Source organism: Ursus americanus, chromosome 9 (genome assembly GCF_024610735.1).
Source record: "Ursus americanus isolate L20-20 chromosome 9, mUrsAme1.1.p, whole genome shotgun sequence".
NCBI classification, from domain to species: domain Eukaryota; kingdom Metazoa; phylum Chordata; class Mammalia; order Carnivora; family Ursidae; genus Ursus; species Ursus americanus.
Window position 1 is genome coordinate 44399175 of NC_142135.1, and position 20590 is coordinate 44419764.

Here is a 20590-nt window from a genome sequence, read left to right on the forward strand (position 1 = left end):
TGCTGAACACTTAGAAATTTCAGTTCTTGGAAATAAGGAGTAAGTTTCATAGTCCATGGTGTTTTCTGTAGCTTCTGGGCACCAACTCTAGTAGATCTTTATTTTTCTCCCTGCTTTTAGCAGAGTATTGGGAATTTTATGTGAGGGCCTTTGCTATACCCTAAGGAGTATTCCTAGTGGGAATTAGAGGCTCCAAGCCTAGTACTTTTTTGCCCTAACTTTATTCCATTTAGACCATAGCCCCCAAAGGAGATGGGAATTGCCAGGAGCCACATTAACGCACTTCACTTGAATCCACAAAGGAGGACAAATATCCTTTCTTACCCCCAGCAAAAGTTGGTAGAGAGCTCTTTTCTGCAGATTTATCTAGGCACAATAGTCCAAACATTGAGCTCCTGTGCCAAATTCTCTTATTTGTATAAGGAATGTAGAGTAGCAGTACATCCTCACAACCCTTATGTGTTTTAGTAAACCTTGTGGGGTAGAGGATCATTTCTTTCATCACCCAATGAATAAATCAACATATGATTTTCTGCTCCCCACATCACATTATTGAAAAGGGAACAGTGTACATGTGTATCCGGCTCATATAGGGAGGATCACTGACAGAAGAGTTGCCAAGTCTTTCTTGAGAATATTCTTGCTCTTCTTACTGCCCTGACATACTTTGTGGTGAATACCCTAGTTTCTAAAGGAGGAGAAGTGAGGCAGACAGAATTTATATTCTATGTGTGCTCCTATACTTTCAGGATTGCTTTTTTACCAAAGCTTTATGTGTTTAATTAGTTTTCATTTTAGCAAATATTTTAAACTTTGCAGTCTAGTGATTAACCCCATTGACCATCTTTTTGCCTTTTCAAGTGCAGCAACTTATTAGAGATTTTTATTATTACCCTATAAATTCCTCAGACTTGCATTCTGTGGCATTAGCTATGCAGTCTACATTTTGTGAGCTCTTTTAATTGCTTCTCTGAAGTGTGGACTTATTTTGAGAGAAGGTCACAGTAGTTTTCATTAATCCAGTGTTACTTTTAGAATCTCTTAGCTTTCATTTGTATCCAAAATTCCATTAGTTTTTCCTTAATTATTTCATCAAGTGAGTTGTGTTTTCCATTTTGGAAGGAGTCTTTCCTATATAAAAGGTCAGCCCCACTGACATATTTTCAGTTACCTTGCTCTTTTTATGGGCCGTAAGTAGACAATTTCATAGCCAGCTAAGGATGAAAGGCGAGAGGCAGTATGTATCCAGTCTATTGACCTCCTTTCTTTCTTGTTCCTTAACTATTAGACATTTTATTCATCCACAATTTTTTTTTTGAAAAAAGAGGGCATCTTAGAGATCAAGGAAAATGTCAAATAGGTAACTTTTCTACTGATCCAGTTGTCATTTTAGGTTAAAATTAAACTTTTAGATTTTTTGTGGAATATATGCTATACTTATTTCAAAATAACATAATTAATACAAATTTAACTTGATAAAAATGTATTGAGAATCTTTTTTTTTTTGTACCTACAGTACAAAAAAAAAAAAAATTAAGACTCCCCCCATGCCAGGGGTTTACAATATAATAGGGAGTTAGCTTCTTATAAAGATCTGCTGTGTTTTGAATATTTTAGAATTACAGGATGGGAACACTTATTACTGTGGTAGTAAATAGCCTTAATTATTTATTTAGGCCCTTGTCTGTAGCATTTCTAAAGTTCTTTGAACATTACTCTAGCTTAAGTCAAAACTAGAACTATGTGCATTTGGAAAGTCTTGTGTAGAGTAGCTGCCACTTTAAAAAGAAATACTGTACAAGAAACACTCAGGGAAGAGGCAAATCAATCAAGGTTAGGGTTATTTCCACATGTGGACTGATAAAAAAGTGATGACTTGGGGGAAATATGATTGCTGTCTATACACTCACTGGATATATTCCAAATTGGATACAAACTGACACACCAAATATACGTGATTTGCATACAAACAAGCACACCAAATTTAAGAATACTGATTTTGCAGATCTTAAAGCATGAAGGAGGTCACTTTAGGACAAATAATAGCAAGTGCTACTTTTTACAATAGATCGTTATAGGAATCATTCAGGCTGAGACAATAAATGGGCCTTTTGAGGCTGATATCATGTAGGGCAACTACCACGCTCACCCATAAAACATTCCTTGTTCCTACTGCTGTGTCAGGATGTGGTAAAGAACGAATATTTTAGTTAGGTCTAATAAAGTATCATTCATTCTTAGAGTTGCTGTCTTTAAATGAGTTGAAAGCCACCCCTGAAAGTGTTCTTAAATGTCTCAGTGTATATCACATGTTTAAGTACAAAATTCAAAAGAACTAATTTAATTATTTATCCTTTTTATACTACACACTCAGAGCTGGCCAAGGAAAATGCTATTTTGCCCAACACCTACTAACCAATAACAGTTATGTTTTGCAATTTATGTTACTGCCTGATTGTCTAACAGAGGAATTACTTTTCCCCCAAGCACCTTCAAGGTAATTCAAAGTGTTATGCTTGATCAGTGGGTAATTATGTTTCCCCAATAAGCTTATAATAACAGCATAGTCAGATATGCTCTTCTTGTTTTTAACAGTACAGTTCTGAAGACGCTTGCTGAAAGAATGAGTGAATGTATGAATAAAAGAACATGATGGGGCTGGCATCTTTGACCTTTACTGCTCTGAGCTCATTGAGATTAATGAACTAATCACTAGGTACATAACTGTGTATTAATGAACCATGCATGAAGTCCTTCATTCCTAATGATATACATGTGATTTTTAAAAACTAATCTCCTACTAGGTATGGATAAATCATAAAATATATCTTATAGGTGATATTAAATCAACATTATAGTTAATTCCAAGGAACGATGGGATGTGTACAAACAGATTTTAGGATTTTCCTAGGAAATTGTATACAATGCTGGATGATGCATTTTCACTAATAAATATCCATCCACCATATGCTTTTGTATAATATTGTCCCAGAAAAGCATTGTGATAATTAAATGAGATAGTACTTGTGAAGGGTTTAGAACATGCATAGGACTAATTGTTCGATCAATGTTACCCATTATTATTATTATTTTTTTTTCCATTTCACTCCCCTTTATTCACATTCTCTGTGGGTTCTTTTTTTTTTTTATTAATAATGATTTTTTATTATATTATGTTAGTCACCATACAGTACATCCCCGGTTTTCGATGTAAGGCTCGATGATTCATTAGTTGTGTATAACACCCAGTGCACCATGCAATATGTGCCCTCCCCACTACCCATCACCGGTCCATCCCACTCCCCCACCCCCCTCCCCTCTGCAGCCCTCAGTCTGTTTCCCATAGTCCATAGTCTCTCATGTTTCATTCCCCCTTCTGATTACCCCCCCTTTCTTTATCCCTTTCTTCCCCTACTGATCATTCTAGTTCTTATGTTCCATAGATGAGAGAAATCATATGATAGTTGTCTTTCTCTGCTTGACTTATTTCACTAAGCATTATCTCCTCCAGTGCCGTCCATGTTGTAGCAAATGTTGAGAACTCATTCTTTCTGATTGCTGAGTAATATTCCATTGTATATATGGACCACAACTTCTTAATCCAGTCATCTGTTGCAGGGCATCTCGGCTCCTTCCACGATTTAGCTATTGTGGACATTGCTGCTATGAACATTGGGGTGCATATGGCCCTTCTCTTCACTACGTCTGTATCTTTGGGGTAAACACCCAGTAGTGCAATGGCTGGATCATAGGGTAGCTCAATTTTTAACTTTTTAAGGGACCTCCACACGGTTTTCCAGAGTGGCTGTACCAACTTGCATTCCCACCAACAATGTAGGAGGGATCCCCTTTCTCCACATCCTCTCCGACAATTGTTGTTTCTTGCCTTGTCTATTTTTGCCATTCTAACTGGCGTAAGGTGGTATCTCAGTGTGGTTTTGATTTGAATTTCCTTGATGGCTAATGATTTTGAACATTTTTTCATGTGTCTGTTAGCCATTTGTATGTCTTCATTGGAAAAGTGTCTGTTCATATCTTCTGCCCATTTTTTGATTTGTTTATTTGTTTCTCGTGTATTGAGTTTGAGAAGTTCTTTGTAGATCTTGGATACCAGTCCTTTATCTGTAGTGTCATTTGCAAATATCTTCTCCCATTCCGTGGGCTGCCGCTTAGTTTTTCTGACTGTTTCCTTGGATGTGCAGAAACTTTTAATCTTGATGAAGTCCCATCCCATTATTATTATGATGATGCTATCAGTATTACATAACCAGCAGCCTCAAGTTTGCTACCTAATAGCCGTGAAGAGAGTAGATCTCCTTATAAACCCAAATCTCTAGTTCCTGGTCTGAAAGTGTCTTTATCCTTGGTTTCCCCAAATGATTGAAATATAGATATTTGCATCATTTGCCATCAGCTTCCAGGAATATATTTTTCAAAAAATTATATCTGCGACTAAGTAAATTCCAGGACTAGTTATATTAATTAGGAGCCCTGTTCTGTAGATTGGAGAATGGGGTCACATGAAGCCATGAAGAATTTACTCACATCTGTATGGGCAGCTGTCTTCCTCTCTGAGTTGCGTATAATGCTGCTACAAAGTGATGCTGTCCAAGTGCCAAGTGCCCAACTTTTCCTGTGAGTGTGCAACCCTGGATCTAGCCCTTTCAGCTTCTTCACCTTGTTGTCCTTGTCTGTTAGCTAGCTTCTGTAGAGGTTGCTGTTTTCCCACAAGAGTTGTGATTCGTATTTAAACTTTCAAGAGCTCCCTGCTAATGAGCAGTGATGGAGGCACATTTTAGCAACACATCAAACTGTGTGTTGCTTTGGACAACTGTTTCTGGTACATTCTGGAGTGGGAATGAGATCAACATTTTAACATTTTTATTGCATGATGATGTGTTGTTAATGTAATAGCTTTGATTTTAAAACTGCCCTTATTTCCATACTTTCAAATCCACCAAATTAGGTAATTTGCAGTTAGTTTCCTATCCATTGATGCATGTTATTAAGGTCTTATGGTTTTCTTTCTTTAGTTAAATAAATCAAGTGTATCAAGATTAATAAATTTATTCTAAACATTTAAGAATTCAAAATTATGCAGCATGACACCTTTTTTTCATTTGCCTTTCATTTTGCTTCTCCTCAGGTAGTAAAGATACATTTTTGAAGGGACAAACACACATTTTTTTTTTTAAACTGAAGAAGTCTATTATACATGTGTTTTGTTAGTGTTGTTGCAAATTTCCTTTGAATTTTTTCACATCAGTCACTTAATAGATTCTCAGCAGGTAGAAAAGTAATAGTAGTGGTTTGAAAGAAGGGATAAAGGACCATGGTTACTTGCTCATGAATTTCAAAATTTTTTTTCCTGTAGGTGTTTTGTTTCAACTATTTCCACTTTATGGCAAATATTATTTACACACATTATAGGCAGTATTCTTTAGTGTGGATGTCTGATTTAATGAGTCATCTAGCTCAGACAGCATATGTAAGTATGACACTTATGAATGACTGATTTACTGCATAACAATATCAATAAATGGTGCTGCTTCTGAACTCTGGCCACCATTCACAGATTTCTAACACATGCACAAGCTAGTTAGGGTTAATGATTGATCAAATTGTGATTCAGGGAGCATTGCCACCCAAACTTTGTCACTCTGCTGCTTGCAGCCATCTAATAGGCTTCACATCATTCTTAGAATATGATACCTTAGTATATAGATCTTTTGTAACCTGCCAGTAGCTACTCCAACAGTCTAATCTCCTTTTGCTCTTCCCTCATTTACCATGTTTCTGCCACACAGGCTTTCTTTTTATTTTTGCCAAATTCAATCCAGCATTAAAAAATTCAACTTTTGGTCTTCCCTCTGCCTAGAATTCTCTTCCCTTAGACTTTGCAGGGCTCTCTCCTTAATGTAATTCAGATCTCATCTCAAATTATCACCTCCTCAGAGAAGCCTTCCTTCACCATTCCATCTGATTCTGCTTTCCACTGCTTTCTTCATTCCATTCTTTTTCCTCTTACCTTGCTTTATTTTTTTAAAGCAGTTATCATTATTACCTGAAATTATATTATGTATTTGTTTTCTTATTTATTGTCCATCTCCCCCACTGCAATGTAAATTCCATGGAGGCAAGGACCTTTTATGAATTGTTCACCTCTGTATTCCCAACAACAAGAATAGGGTCTCACCCATAGTGGGTCTCAAGAAGGATCTATTGCATGAATGAGTGCACACATGAATTTGTAGACTGATTTCTCTGAGCCAGGTGTTGTGATAGACAGTTTTATTTTTTCTGTCAGATTGTGTGACTGTGTAAGAGAACTGTCACCACTTCCATCTTGTTGAAGAGGAATCTGGGATGCCCAGGGTTTAGGTCTAGAGTCATGTAGTTTACAAGTGCTGAGGCTGGAATTCAAGACAATGTTTGGTTTGATTTGTTTAGTTCAAAATAAAATGTATTATTTCTGTTTGGGAAAAAGAAGGAAGGAGGGCTTTGCTTTCTGTAGGGATGCTTTTTTAAAACTTCCATCTTTGCCATTGGCATCTAGCCTTAAGTTGCTAATTAAATTACCAGTCAAGTTTATAGCATTATTTTGAAATATACAATTATAGAACAATATTGACAAAAACAGCTTTTAAAAACTCTGGTTCAGTTCCTTACCCTTGTTAGATTAGAGTTTGTTGTAAAATCTTTTTTGCCTAGTAAAATTTAATAATTAAAAGAGAATCTCCCCTTGAAGATTTTTTCTCATAAATCTATTTTCCTGTAATAACACTCTACTTTATACTTTGTTCATTTTTCTCTTTGACAGTGAAAAAACTAACCTTTTTATCTTCAGACTCTGGGTTTCTTCCCCAGCAGTCTTTTTTGGATACTCATGACTCTTCGTTGTGGTGAATATCCAAGAGGCCTCCTACAGTTCTCTTTAGTTTGGTAAATTCCCAAACGTAGTTTTTTTGTTTTTTTTGTTTTTTTTTATGATCCTGATGCCAACAGCCATTAACTTTAGGAATCATGCCAGGACCTCTGTTGACTTCTATTATTATAAAAAGAAAAGGTGTCATTTATGCATAAATATGTAAGATGTAGATATCGGTCAGGTCTGCTATTAGGTAACACTCGATAAAAGTTGGAGTATTAATATTTTCATGTTAAAGGCAGCTGTGAAAATAGGCAACTATTTCTAAATTTCATAAATTACATGTTACTGCTGGTTTATGGAGCATTTTTGTAAAATATCATGTAGTAGCAATATGTTAATATAAATATTTGCATCCAAAATTCTTTAGCAAGTTTTTCTTTAACTTTGTGTTCTGGCATTATAAGAGGTGATCAATGAATTAATATTTTCGTTATCATAATTGTATTTATCACCAGTTTTTAAGGTTGATTTTGGCTTTTCGACACTGTGAGATTTTATAAATACTTGTTAGGATTCTTTCTTCTTTTTGCTGATACCCTTAGAATGGATGGCACGTAGCAAGCACTTCATACATGTTAGTTGCTTCCTCACAACTTTCCTTCCTCCCCCCCCCAACAAAAAAAGCTCTTTTCTGGTGGCTGGGAATATACTGAACTACTTGTATTATTGTAATTGTTCTCAAATAAGGGAATGTTTATTATTACTATTTGTATCAACTTTTATTCCCCGTTAAGTTATTCTTCAGTGTTCTTGGTTACTATTGACTTTTCTATTAATTAAATTATCGCAGTCTTTTCTAATCATACTGATATTCTTTTCTGAACTTCTCTTCCTTGAAAGCTAACATTTCACTCTTTTCTATTTTCATATCTGCTTTATTTCCAGTGGTCATAGAGTCAGTATTTATACACAGCAAAAAATGTTCTGAAAATGTTCTGTGGCTAATGTTTTCTTAAAACTGTCTGGAAATTGAGCATTTTAAGCACATTGTCTATGTTCTGGGGCTTCCCATTAGATGTGTTGGATTTAATTGCTACAGTGTTATAAAAATGTTGATTTGAATGTCTTTACAGGCGGTTCATACTCTCCAGTTCTGCCGCAGACCCTATCATTTCCTATCATTTTATTTTATTTTTTACAAGATTTATTTATTTATTTTAGAGAGAGAGTGCATGAGTGGGGGGAGAGGCAGAGGGAGAGGGAGAGATGGAATTCTCAAGCAGACTCTGCACTGACCACAGAGTCCTGGGATCAGGACCCTGAGATCATGACCTGAGCTGAAGTCAAGAGCTGGATGCTCAACTGACTGAGTCACCCATGTGCCCCATTTCCTATCATTTTAAGAGCAGAAACTCACTTATTTATCTGTTTGACTTCTGAAGACGTTTCTGATTAACTGCTGCATTGGGTATTGAGGATAAACTGGCTAACTAAATGACCAAAATGGTATTCATGTTTTGATTTGTAGTTGTATTCTATAATTAAAATCTGGAATTGAGTTTGACTTTCACAGTCGCTATGACGACTACTTACTTATCTTCTGTCTCAGGTTCCTTACTTACAAGAAATAAGGTTATAATAGTAATAACTAAATAAGATAAGTAAAAATGAGTTAAAAGCAAGTTTTTTTTTTTAATTGTAAGAAATAGACGTTATTGTAATTCTTACCTACTGGAGTTGTTGTAAGGATTAAAAAATATCTGGTATATGTTATATGTTCAATAATAGACATCATTATTATTGTTGCCCTAATTTTTATAGCCCTATGAAGTAAGCTTTTCAATACTTATGGTTGGGATAGAAAGCTGTTGAAATTTCCTTTATAAAAAATAAGCATTTATAGCATAATAAATACGGTCACTACAGTTATTAATAGCATCAATAAGTAATGATGGCAATATATTTTGGATTCCTTCCACTTTTGGAACCTCACTTTCTAAGAAGTGTTTCTGGGAATGACTTTTCACCAGGGAGTGTGGTATGTGGTTTCTGGCCACATGGTCTCTATTCTTGATATATTATCTCTTACTGGTGACTAGTGCCCAGGACCCAGACACTTGGGATTCTCTTAAGCATTTGAAAGGACTGAAGGAAGGAATTTTTTTGACAGCCGAGCAGTGTGACCAATCACTGTATCATTATTACATGCTATGATTGATGTGTTTTTTGGCCTGGATTTCTGTGGAAACCTGATGTACCAAATGACTTTACCTCCATGCCCCTTTAGTGAGGATGCAAGTAGAGGTATGAGAGAGCAAGTGGCCATAATGTATGAGAATTTAGTGACTTCAGAAGATCACATAAGCACAAAGGCAGCAACCGGTCTGCCTCTTTTTAAAGGAAATATCTTTGCCTTTTAATAATGAATAACTTTTCATTTGTACATAGATTTCAATTGTATTTAATAGTAACATAAAACAGAAACCCAGGAGACCAATGCATTTCACAAGCACAAATATTCCCATTGGGCAATGATATGCAATAAGGTAAAATTTCCCATTTGCACTGTGTACTTGAACAATCTAGCAAAAAAAAAAAAAAGTTCACCTGAGTACAAAATAGAACATGGAGAATGAGTGGATGGACAATAATAACTTTGAAATCCCTCATTTGTTCAGGAGGGAAGGTGAATGATAGTAAGGTATACAATGAAATGTATTTTGTTACCAGAAAAGTAGTTTGGGGGGCATAGGTCCAATACATACTCTACCCATCTTCATTTCACTAGTCTCCTTATGGGCACAGCATCATTACTCCATTTTTCAGGTGCAGAAACTGAGGATTGGGAAGGTTAAGTAAATTTGCCACGATTATGGAGCTAATTAGAACAGGAGTCAGGATTTCAAGCCCTTGATTGACTTCAAAGTCTGCACTGTGTCCAACATGATACACTGCCTCGTTATGAAGTGCTTTCTAATTACTAGTTGTTATTGTTAGGGAACTGAGAACAGGTGTCTACCTCCAACGCTCTGGGACCAGAATCAGGAGGGTGAGACCCAGGAAATTACAGAAAACTGCCCCCAGGGCTACCTCTGGGAGCAGCTCACACGACAAGACCCGGAGGCCTAGTCAGAGGAGCAGCTACCAGATAATTAATCAGTTTGACAAATGGCTGCACATGAAAAAGGAGACCAGCTGTGAATCGGGAGGCCAGGGAAGCAGGGGGACCCAGAAAACCAATGTAGATTTGGCTGAAGCAGGAAGAAAGTTGGAAAAAGAAAAGGCAGAGGCAGCATGGAATAGACTAAGAGATTCTGATCCCTGTTATCTTTTTGCATGTCCTTGGCAATGTTCCTTCTGGGAAGACAGTGTGGTGCAAGGGGGCTGAAACTTTCTGTACTATAGGTACTAGGAGATGGCAGGAGACTATTCCCGGAATAATTTAACTGGGGAGGTGGTGAGGCAGGGAGGAAGTAAGAACCACACAGGGGAGAGACAAGCCATTAGAAAGTGAGCTAGATTCTCATTTTTTAAAAAAGATTTTATTTATTTATTCAACAGAGATAGAGACAGCCAGCGAGAGAGCGAACACAAGCAGGGGGAGTGGGAGAGGAAGAAGCAGGCTCATAGCGGAGGAGCCTGATGTGGGGCTCGATCCTATAACGCCAGGATCATGCCCTGAACCGAAGGCAGACGCTTAATCGCTGTGCCACCCAGGCGCCCCTAGATTCTCATTTTTATATGCAGAATAGCACAAATAGTTCCTCCTATGTATGAATGTTGCCAGGGGATAGATGGAATGTTACCTGTCTCAGTCTGCTAGAACATCACCTTATGTTTTAACCAGATTGTAGGGGGTGACAAATAAAACAAGGAGTAGAAAAATGCGTGGGGGAGCACAGACAGGTTTAGCAACACCCTGCCTCACTCCCCCCCCATCCAATCTATGCTCTTGAATAAACTCTTCAAAACATATGTGGGGAAGAGCTGGATTTTGCACTTGCAGGACCCTGAAAATGTCATAACAATATGAAAATGAGTAATTTCCCATAGGAAATTAGGTTTTATGAGCTTGAAGCTTGCATACACTTTTTGCATTCTTCGTGTGTGTATGTGTGTGTGTGTGTGTGACATTTTTTCATCTTTGTACTTCATTAGCATTATGGAACCAGCCATTGGTGTGAAACAGAGCTGTCAAACATAATACAGAATTCTATAAAACTCTGAAAATTGAAACTGTTAGTCACTACACGGGGCCCAATTCCAGGTACATTACATGCTCTGTCATATCGAGTAAGACTGCGCGTCAAGCTCTGTCACTATTACAGCTCCATGTCCCACACATCATTCAGTTGCTGCAATACTTTTTTACTTTTCCCCCCCATTTTATCCAATGACAGTGGTGCTGAGCAGTGATGGGGATGACAGCACTCAGCAATGCCAAAAGCATTCAGGGAATTTAATCTCAATTCCAAATGCGTAAATTCAACTTCTGCACAGACACTTAGAATATTAAAGGACTGGGGAAAATGGTTTTGAAAGATTCTAGTCATATAGTACCAGGGGCACAAAGAAGCTTAGATAGAGATAGGGGAATTATTTTTCAAAGCTTCATACAAACATATGAAAGCAGGCAGTGAATTTAAGGGTCTTTTCTTTAACTACTGAATTTTCATTACCAATGAACACAAAAGTATATTAGCCATTTACTTTGAGGAAAGAATTCATCGTAAAATATGCTGACACTTTTATTTCTAATTATTGAATTAAAATGTATTTTTGAGTCCTACTATGTGCCAAGAACTTAAATCTTAAAGTTCTGTGATACCTTGTGGCCTCATAAAGTGGGAAATAAGGTTTGAGAGTATCTGTGCAACATCTTTTCAACTGAGGCTGTTATAGTGATTCTATCCCTAACTTATTCTGACCTCCTCCTGTAAAGTCTCATTTAAATGGGTATTTTCATGAAGTTCATTCTCTCTTTCTCCACTGGTTCTGGGACAGGGCTAACCATATTAATTAGTGAGTACCTCCAACTCCCAGGATACCAACTGGGGGGTATGCATGAGACATACTTACACTAAAAAATTATCTAGTGTTATATTTGCTGTCCAGTTTTTATTTGATAAATCTAACAACCTATCTAGGGGTCTTGTATCAGTGCATTTCATAGTTACTTTAAGAAAAAAGATTAAGGTATTAAATGCAAATGCATACACACATTAATTAATCTTTCAAGGAAGTAAGTGCTAGGGCAATGTTTAGACATAGTACTCACTCAGCTCAGCATGTCTGAGCTGAAGAACCTTCTATCAAATGATTCCCTCACCTTCTGCCAAAAATTCTTTTTTCTTTCCCTCCTCCATGTAGAAGCCAGTGTTCTTTCATCTGTTAAGATTATTCAATTCTATATTATTTATTGTCTACTGAATCAGGAACCACACGTCTACTTTATTAGCCTGGCATTGATTGATGGATGTGAAGGAGGGATAACCCTTATCATTTCAACATAAATGTCAGAATACTTTAGAAAGACTTGATTAATCTGCAAGCTTAAAATATCTTCATGCTCATAGATTAATAATAATAATAGTATTAGCTACAAATGCACTGAATGCTCTGTTTCACATGGATTATCTAATTCAGTCTGGACATGGATGTTATTGTTGTTATTCTCATTTTACAAATAATGAAGCTAGTTAAAGAGATAAAGTAACCTGTTCAAGTTACACATCTATGAGTGGTGGGTTCAAACTCAGGCACAACAGCTCCATGAGTCTGTGCTCTTCACCACTCATTATTCTTTATTAACAGTTCTGCATATTGACCTCGGGTCATTCTTTCCACTTAAGTTTTCCATAATATTTGTCTCTGAATAGAATGCCAGTATAAGCAATATCACAGAAATTGCATCTTTAATATTGTAATGAGCTTAGAATTCTTGTTATTCCTTCAAATGAATCAACTTTCCTCAGAACTCTCCTTAATAGCATTTCATATTTTGAAAAACACTCTGGTCCATTAGTTGAATCAATGAGGTAACAATGGGGAGCAGGAAAATGCTAAAAATATGAACAGACAATAACCCTGCTTCCTCGGGGTGAGTTCTTCAATATTATAGCAGTAGAACAGCTTTGCTATCTTCAGCTAAGCATTTAGTTCTGAAATTAACTTTCACTAAACACATGAAAAGATGATAACACAAAAAATGTTTTTCATTCATCCATGAATGAGCTCGCACTGTGTAAGTAACAAGGAGAAAATATCTTTGGAAGCTCCTAGATGATGGTATTTTCTAAGTTATGAGAAATTTCAAGATTAGCAAATGCTAGAACAATCAATTCACTTTCGTCCTCTTAATATCTAGGTGAACTTGATTCACTGGCAGCTATCCAAATAATGGTAAGATTTGCCAAAATAAATTCATTTGGATAGCAATGTGGAATACTTCGAATTAGGTTGTGCTCATTCATTCGGTTATCATTCTCTCATTGCTCACCTGCCTGGTGCCAGGCTTTGTGTTAGATTCTAGGGTTGTAAGGATGTGCTTTCAAGAAGGTCACAGCTTTGGGACTGGGGTAATGGAGGTAGATGGGAAAACAGAAGAAAGCAGAGAATTACTTCATTGTGGAGAGTGCCATAATAAACATATAGACAAAACAAGGTTGAGAAGATCAGCTCTTTTGGGGGAAAGGGTCAAAAAGGCCTCCTAGAGGAAGTGACATTTGGGCTGGATTATAGAAGATGAGTGAGGTTTTGATTTAAATCTGGATCCACTGGGGAACTATAATTCTTTGGTTTTAAAGTTGTCTGAGTCTTTCTCTCAAGCTGCTATTGTTAGTCTTCTCTGATGTGTCTTATTTCAAATACCAAATTACTCATCAGAAAATACTTGTCGATAAATTAATTGCATTTGCTCATATATACATCTATATTTATTTTTAATTAACTCTGAACACATGATAGGGAAATACATTCATCTTCTCACTGTGAATTGCTCACATAATTGCTTGGTACAGTAGTGCTCAACAATATTTGGTTGATTAAAAACTGACAGCGTGACCAGCGGCCCTGTCGATGTCAGATAATGGGGAGGATTGCACACCGTGAGGATTTGTTAGCTAGTTCCAGGGGCTAGCTCTTCTCAAGTCATTCACAAATAGTCATTTTCTCTTTCAGAAACTTTTTAACTTTCTTGAAGCGTTGCTCTTAGCTTGAGAGAGAAAGAAATTTACATGTTAAGAGGAATGCCTATACCTAGCTTTGATTTATTAGTTGGGCAAATTAACTCAGGATAAAATATATCAGACAAAGTTTCTGATGTTTCAAGGGCATGTCCTTGGTCCAGTAAATCAGCCCAGGGGCTCTGTGAGAGGATCAGTGCAAATAATTGCCATATTATTTCAATTGTCCCTCACTCACCCGTGTCTCAGTACTTTTTTTCTTTTTGTCCCTCGTGTTTAAAACCTGACTTCTTTCTAACTTCCTATCAACTCAGTGTCTCTAATTTGCTGACCTGATGAATAGTCTTAACCTCGTTTTTTCCTCCTGTCCATATCTGTCTGTGACCTGTCTTCTCCCTTCTGGTGTGATGCTTGTTTTAGATTTCTCACTCACTGATTGCTAAATTTAGCTCACATCAGTCCTCTTTCTTATGTGCAGATCTGACATGAAAATGTTTTCCATTGCTTGTTTTGAATATTAACAATTATGTCTTACAAACTGGGAGCTCTGCTGCTGCTACTCTAGCTATGCCTTCTATACACAATTCATGAGCTGCTTTTCCCATTTGTCAAGTATCTACTTTGTTGTTATTGCTATTTATTTTTTTAAGTTAAACTATTACTGACTTTCTGCCCACCTAAGTAGGTATCACTGTTTTGCAAATAACTGATGTGAGACTCACCCAAATTCTCACAATTTTGGTTGTTAGGACTCTTTGTATTGCAAGTGAGAGAAATCCAACTCAAATTAGCTTAAACAAGAGTTTTGATTGTCTTACGTTCCTGCAAGGTTGAAAAGGTTAAATTTGAGGCATCTTTGGGTCCAGGGGTTCAAGCCGTGTTATCAAAAATGTATCGCTTTTTCATATCTCTTAGCTTTCTCTTCAGGTTCGATTTATTTTTCAGCAGCTACTTCTCATGCAGCAACAAAGCTTACATTCTACTTATAAAAGATCCCAGAGAATATGTGGTTTAGATAGCTGCAGAAAAAGCCCTGGGTAGGAGTCTGAATTGACCTAGTTTGGATTCCATGCCAATCCACAAACTAACCACTGTTGTCAGGGTGACTGGGTCCTCCGAATAACCCATCCCATATTAGGTGCCCCCTTGGAGCTGGAAGAGGGGCCAGAATCCTGAGCCAGTTGGACTGAAACTAGCAATGAGAGGTTCTCCAAAATATGCTGAGATGAAAGCGCATGCCCACTACAAACCTGTAGATGGCTGAGTCAGAATTTCAACCTGGGTTTGTGTGAATTAGAACATCAGTGTGAAAATATGGTTATCCATGTATTCAACAAACATGCAGGTGCCTTTCAAAGTGTAGAATACAGTGATGAACAAGCAAAGATGATGTATCTGCCCTGATGGAGCTTACATCTTAGGTCGAGCAGAAAATAAAATACTCAAAAATAAAAGCATCATTTCAGAGAGCAGTAAGTTCTATAAAGAAAACAAAGCATATTGGGGAGTTAAAGAGCGATTGTCTTAACTGAGTGGTTGATTTAGCTAGTAGAGCACAGGGAGGTGACAATTTGTGTAGGGACTGAATGAAGGGAAGTTGTGAGCTATGGGGAGATTTCCATAAGGAAGAACATTTCCATAAAATGGATAGCAAGGGTCTTGGAAGATTATTCATACGGGTTTGTGTTCTATTATCACTTAATTTCTCTCCACCCCTCCTTCCCAGATGTCAAACATCTAGCATTCTATCTGTTGCCTTCATAAGTAAGTCTAGACTGGTGACCACATTGTTCTTAATTTTTGTTCCTAGAAACAGTCACTGTGGTGGTTACTAAGTGATGCACACTAAGTGGACTACTAAGCGTAGTCATGCTAGAGTTCAGAGCTGTACGGACACCTTTATCTGCACTGTTAACTCTATTTTTCTCTTTTGTCAAGGTGACAGCTCTTAGTCACTCCCAGTGCCTCTATTCTCCCTTGCTGCTTCTTTTGCTTGTCTCCTTGGCTGCTTGCCACTTGCTTATTTTTCTTATTTCTTTTCTCTCCTATATCTTTTTCTGTTGCTTGGTCCAGACGGCTTGGATTTTGCACAAATTGGCTTGGCTCTTGTAGTCATTATGAACTATTTAGAGAATATCCTTTCATTCTATGTAACAAATTGACCAATCACTGCATATTCTGTGTAATTTTCAGCTCTTCTATTCTTAACAATTTTGCTGTTATTCTCTTTTCCTCTTCTAGAGGTACTTACCCCCTACCTGATTGGGTGCATTTCTGAAAGCTTGAGGCTGCAGGATAGCTGATCTATCAGAGTCATTATTCTATTTTGTTTTCTTCTTGCTCTTTGTAGCCTGCATCCACACTCAAGCCAAACACCAGGATCCTTGCTATTTGCCAGATCCTTTAAACTTAATCTTGGCAACTCACATCCATGTTTTTTCTCACTGCCTTCAGTATGACCAATCTAATTCAGACTCTTACAATCTCATACCTGAACTAATGCAGCAACTTCCATCTGGTCCCATCTTTCTCTGTCCTTCCTAGTCTATCTTTTACATTTCTATGAATATTATTCCTAAAATACTGTTTGCACGGTGCTATCTTTATGATCAAAAATCTTTTAAAATCTAATCACCAAACAGAGTAAGGTACCAACTCTTCAGCCTGCCATTCAGCACACTTCATGGTAAGTTATGCATCTACCTTTTGACACTAATCCTGCAGGCTCTCTAGGATCCCTGCTGTGTAAACAAACTAATCCAAGCACTGTCTCTGAGTGCATATTGAACAGTCTTGACTTCGCCTTGTGTTCTACACTTGACTCTTCTCCCTACCCCAGAATGTATCTCCTGGTTTTTGTCTTTTCTAAATACTATCCGCTAGTATTTATAAATCAATTTTAAAAATCCAGTTCATATTCCTTATCTATTTTGTAACTCTGTAACATACTCTATAATGATCCAAGTTAGAAGTTGTCATTCAGGGGCGCCTGGGTAGCTCAGTCGTTAAGCGTCTGCCTTCGGCTCAGGGCATGATTCCGGAGTTCCGGGATCAAGTCCCACATCAGGCTCCTCCGCTGGGAGCCTGCTTCTTCCTCTCCTGCTCCCCCTGCTTGTGTTCCCTCTCTCGCTGGCTGTCTCTCTGTCACATAAATAAATAAAATCTTTAAAAAAAAAAAAAGTTGTCATTCATTCCCAAATTCCATTTTTCAATATATTTAGCTCTTCTTTTCTGTCTGATACTGTTAATTACTTTTTTCATGTAGACTGTCCCTGCCAACTTGCTTGCACTGCTCTCCATCCTTGCATTTCTTTCTGCCCTTCTTAGTGCCTGACTAGATTCTCTTAAAAATATGCATATTGGTGGATTTTTTTGCTTGTTATTGTAGTTTTGTGATAATATGGAAGACCAGGCAGGAAGGCAAAGCTCAGATATAGATATCCATGTCTATGTAGATCTCATCATCATATGTATTCACTGATATCTTTATAAATAGGTATCAGGGAAATTCCTTCAAATGAATAAGATTTCTGTAGACCTGAAGACCGTCTTCCCAGGAAGTTTCCTTGACTCTTAATATTTCATTCCTGAGATACTAGGAAAGATCCCTAACTCTGAGACTCTCTTTCATTTTAGTTCTAGTAATGTTTGAGTTTGTTGATATTTACATCCCACTCTAAACTGATATTAAGATATTTACAGTTGGTGGTACGCTCCAATGATCATCACAACAAATTGATTTTTTGCTTCCTAGTTTCTATATGATGCTTTATTTCTGTATTAAGAGATTATCGTAGCTGTGTATGTTTTCCAAAAAGCATGTCTTTACGCAAGTAAAAATTGTGGTATGGGATTGATCAGGCAGGCATGTGGCGTTGATTATTTTATGCTGAGTATTTCCCACTTGGTTATATCCTGCTGGGAGTATTCAGGCAAAGACTGCAAAGGGAGAGCATAGATAGGTTTGCAGAGGGGAAGTATAGGTATGCTGAGGACTTTTCCCTTACACTGTGCTTTGCTTTTCTTGAAATTTCCCCTTCTCGCCTTTAAATTACATGCTATTTTTCATGTGTCAAAATAGATATAGGTGATCCTAGGTTGGGCCCTGGACTTTGACTGCCCTGGGTTTAATAGTTTCATTGGCCACTTGCTAGATGATCTATCTACCCTGGGAAAATTATGTGATATCTCTGTGCTTCAAGTTCCTTGTTTGCAATATAGAGAATGTAGAATTCACCAATGTTGTCAGCATTAAGCAGGATAATAACTTATAAACTTATAAAACAGCATGACCTGGTCACAGAGTAAGTGGTCAATAAAGTCTAGTTAGCAATGTAATGTTCATAATAATAATAATAATGTTAGCTTACTCCTAACCTAGACAACTTTAAGTAGATTAGTGTATTTATTCCACCAAAATGAAAACACAAAGATGTCTTAAAGATACTGATATTTTCAATGTGAGGGAGATTTCAACATTCCATTTCCAGAAAGCTATAGAAATAGAGAATCTTAATGTAAATTCACGTTTCTTAGATCCTGTAGAGTGGGCTCAGTGTCCTCTTAGGGCGCTTCCTAGTCCTTAAAAAAGAGAAAAAAAATTTAGAATTAGATGTTTATTAAATAAAGTAAACATAAATGAGCACATAGGCTATCTTTAATACTGTGCAAATGGGTATTTTAGGATTATTTTGAACACCTTAAGCACTCTACTATTTTAATACTGCATTTGAAATGTACAGGCTTATTACTAAATTGACAAAAGGCCTAAAGATTTTTAGGCTTAGTGTTAAAATTATTGGAATTATTTTCTAAAATGCTTTATATATATGTATGTAATATGAATATATATATGCATATGCATATGTATGTATATGTATATAGATCTGGTAATGACCATTTTATTAAGCTAATCACTTAATAGTATTTATCAAATACCTTATTCATATATATTTCAAAGGTGTATAAATTATACACATTTTCTTTTAACTTTCCAAAATATTATAATTCATGAGTTAAATCACTGAAATAAAAAATTCATATTAACAGCCTTTCTTTAGAGCTTAAGTGTATTTTCCAAGTATTTTTTCTTAAAAACAAAGTATTGTCTATAACAGTAGGTGTCGCTATAGCAAAAGAAACCAGCCATTCAGAAGGATACTTTTTTTTCCCCTAGGAAACTATAGCATTACAAGAGAAATTATAGACTAATTTATTGAAGCTCAATGTGTCCATCTCCTTGCTTTGAGGAAAGCGGTCTTCATTTAAATCTACATCTTAGTCCGCCTAAAACATCTTTGTAGTAGATTTGTGGACTTTCTGGGCAAAGAGTTCTAATTTTTATAAATCTAAAAGTCAAGAAGTTCTTTTGTAAATACCGTAGTAACTCTGTATTCTAGATCTTGAATCATTTATCTTTACTCAGTGTTAAGAAGAATAACTGATTATGTATTTGTAATCATCTGAGTACATATTTCCTCACCAAAAATGTTATTAATCACTTAAATAATTTATCTATATGAAATGGAAATTAAAATATCAACTTTATACAATTGATAGTGAACATGAAATAAGGCATTATATGCGTTCTTTGATTTATTTATTAAACAGACTTAGTTGAGCACCTACTGTGCACTAGACATGGTAGTTACCGGACAGTCAATGTCTTTGCCCTGATGGTGTTACTGTCTAGTAGATTTATTCATATTCCCACACAAGTTTAAATTACTATTTGAAGTTTAAATTACTATTCATGAGTAAGAAGTGTAGTTATTATCGAATTCTTTGGCCTAGTAGATTACAGCGAAGCCCTTTTAGTCTTTTCTTTAGTAGAATAGAATAATAGGTATTATCGGCCATTTCCCACTGAGCATCTATTTTCTCTTGTGGAAACAGCTTCCTGATAATCCTCCAAGATATCAGTCCATTTTGCTTTCAGTTCATGTAACTTGAGTGACATTGACTCCTCTCCAACTTCCAAAGGTAGGTGAGAGACCCAGGCCTGGTCAATTAGGGTTTTATATTCTTGTGTGTACAGTGTTATCACACCCCAGACCCCCTATGATCTATCCTGTGCTTCCCAATCTGACCTAATCTCTTGTTGCTGTCTGCCTCACACTATACCCATACACACCTTAGCATTTCTTGTTTCTGTTTTTGCTTATATTTGTTTCTTTTCCTAGAATGCCTTTTCCCTGCCTCTTCCTTCATCAATTCTATCCATCCTTTAAGGTCTAGGTAGCCCTATCCGTTTCTAAAAGGCTTTCCTGCCCACCAGTTGGGGAAGATATCCCTTTGACAATTCTCTAAATGCAATAGTGTATTATTTTAATAGTATTTGGTGTCTCGATCCCTCACTTAAATGGTACACCCCTGGATGTCTGAATTTGACTCTTCTCTGTATTCCTCGCACCTCACTGATGTCTGGGACACTGGTTGCTCGATATAGGTTTGGAGCTTGATCAAGTTTGTTCACTGAAAGCTCTTAAGAACAGTATGGCAGAAGCCTGCTTTTCTGTAACAGGCCTTTGTTAAA

At 36.8% G+C, this 20590-nt stretch overlaps 1 protein-coding gene and 1 long non-coding RNA gene across 13 annotated transcripts in view; one reads left to right on the forward strand and one right to left on the reverse strand.

Moving 5' to 3' along the window:
• The window catches only part of LOC123797905 (uncharacterized), a 242911-nt gene that overhangs the window by 84299 nt on the left and 138022 nt on the right, over positions 1-20590 (forward strand). The window contains exon 3 of one of the 12 annotated variants that reach the window (XM_087864767.1): positions 19951-20037. The exons of the other annotated variants lie outside the window; for them this stretch is intronic. The gene's annotated coding sequence lies outside the window, so the exon portion shown is untranslated. The remainder of the gene's footprint in view (positions 1-19950; positions 20038-20590) is intronic. 12 annotated transcript variants of the gene reach the window in all.
• The window catches only part of LOC123797906 (uncharacterized), a 46783-nt gene continuing 44615 nt past the window's right edge, over positions 18423-20590 (reverse strand). Inside the window, exon 5 of the long non-coding RNA XR_006781118.2 lies at positions 18423-18636. This is a non-coding gene — a long non-coding RNA (uncharacterized LOC123797906). The remainder of the gene's footprint in view (positions 18637-20590) is intronic.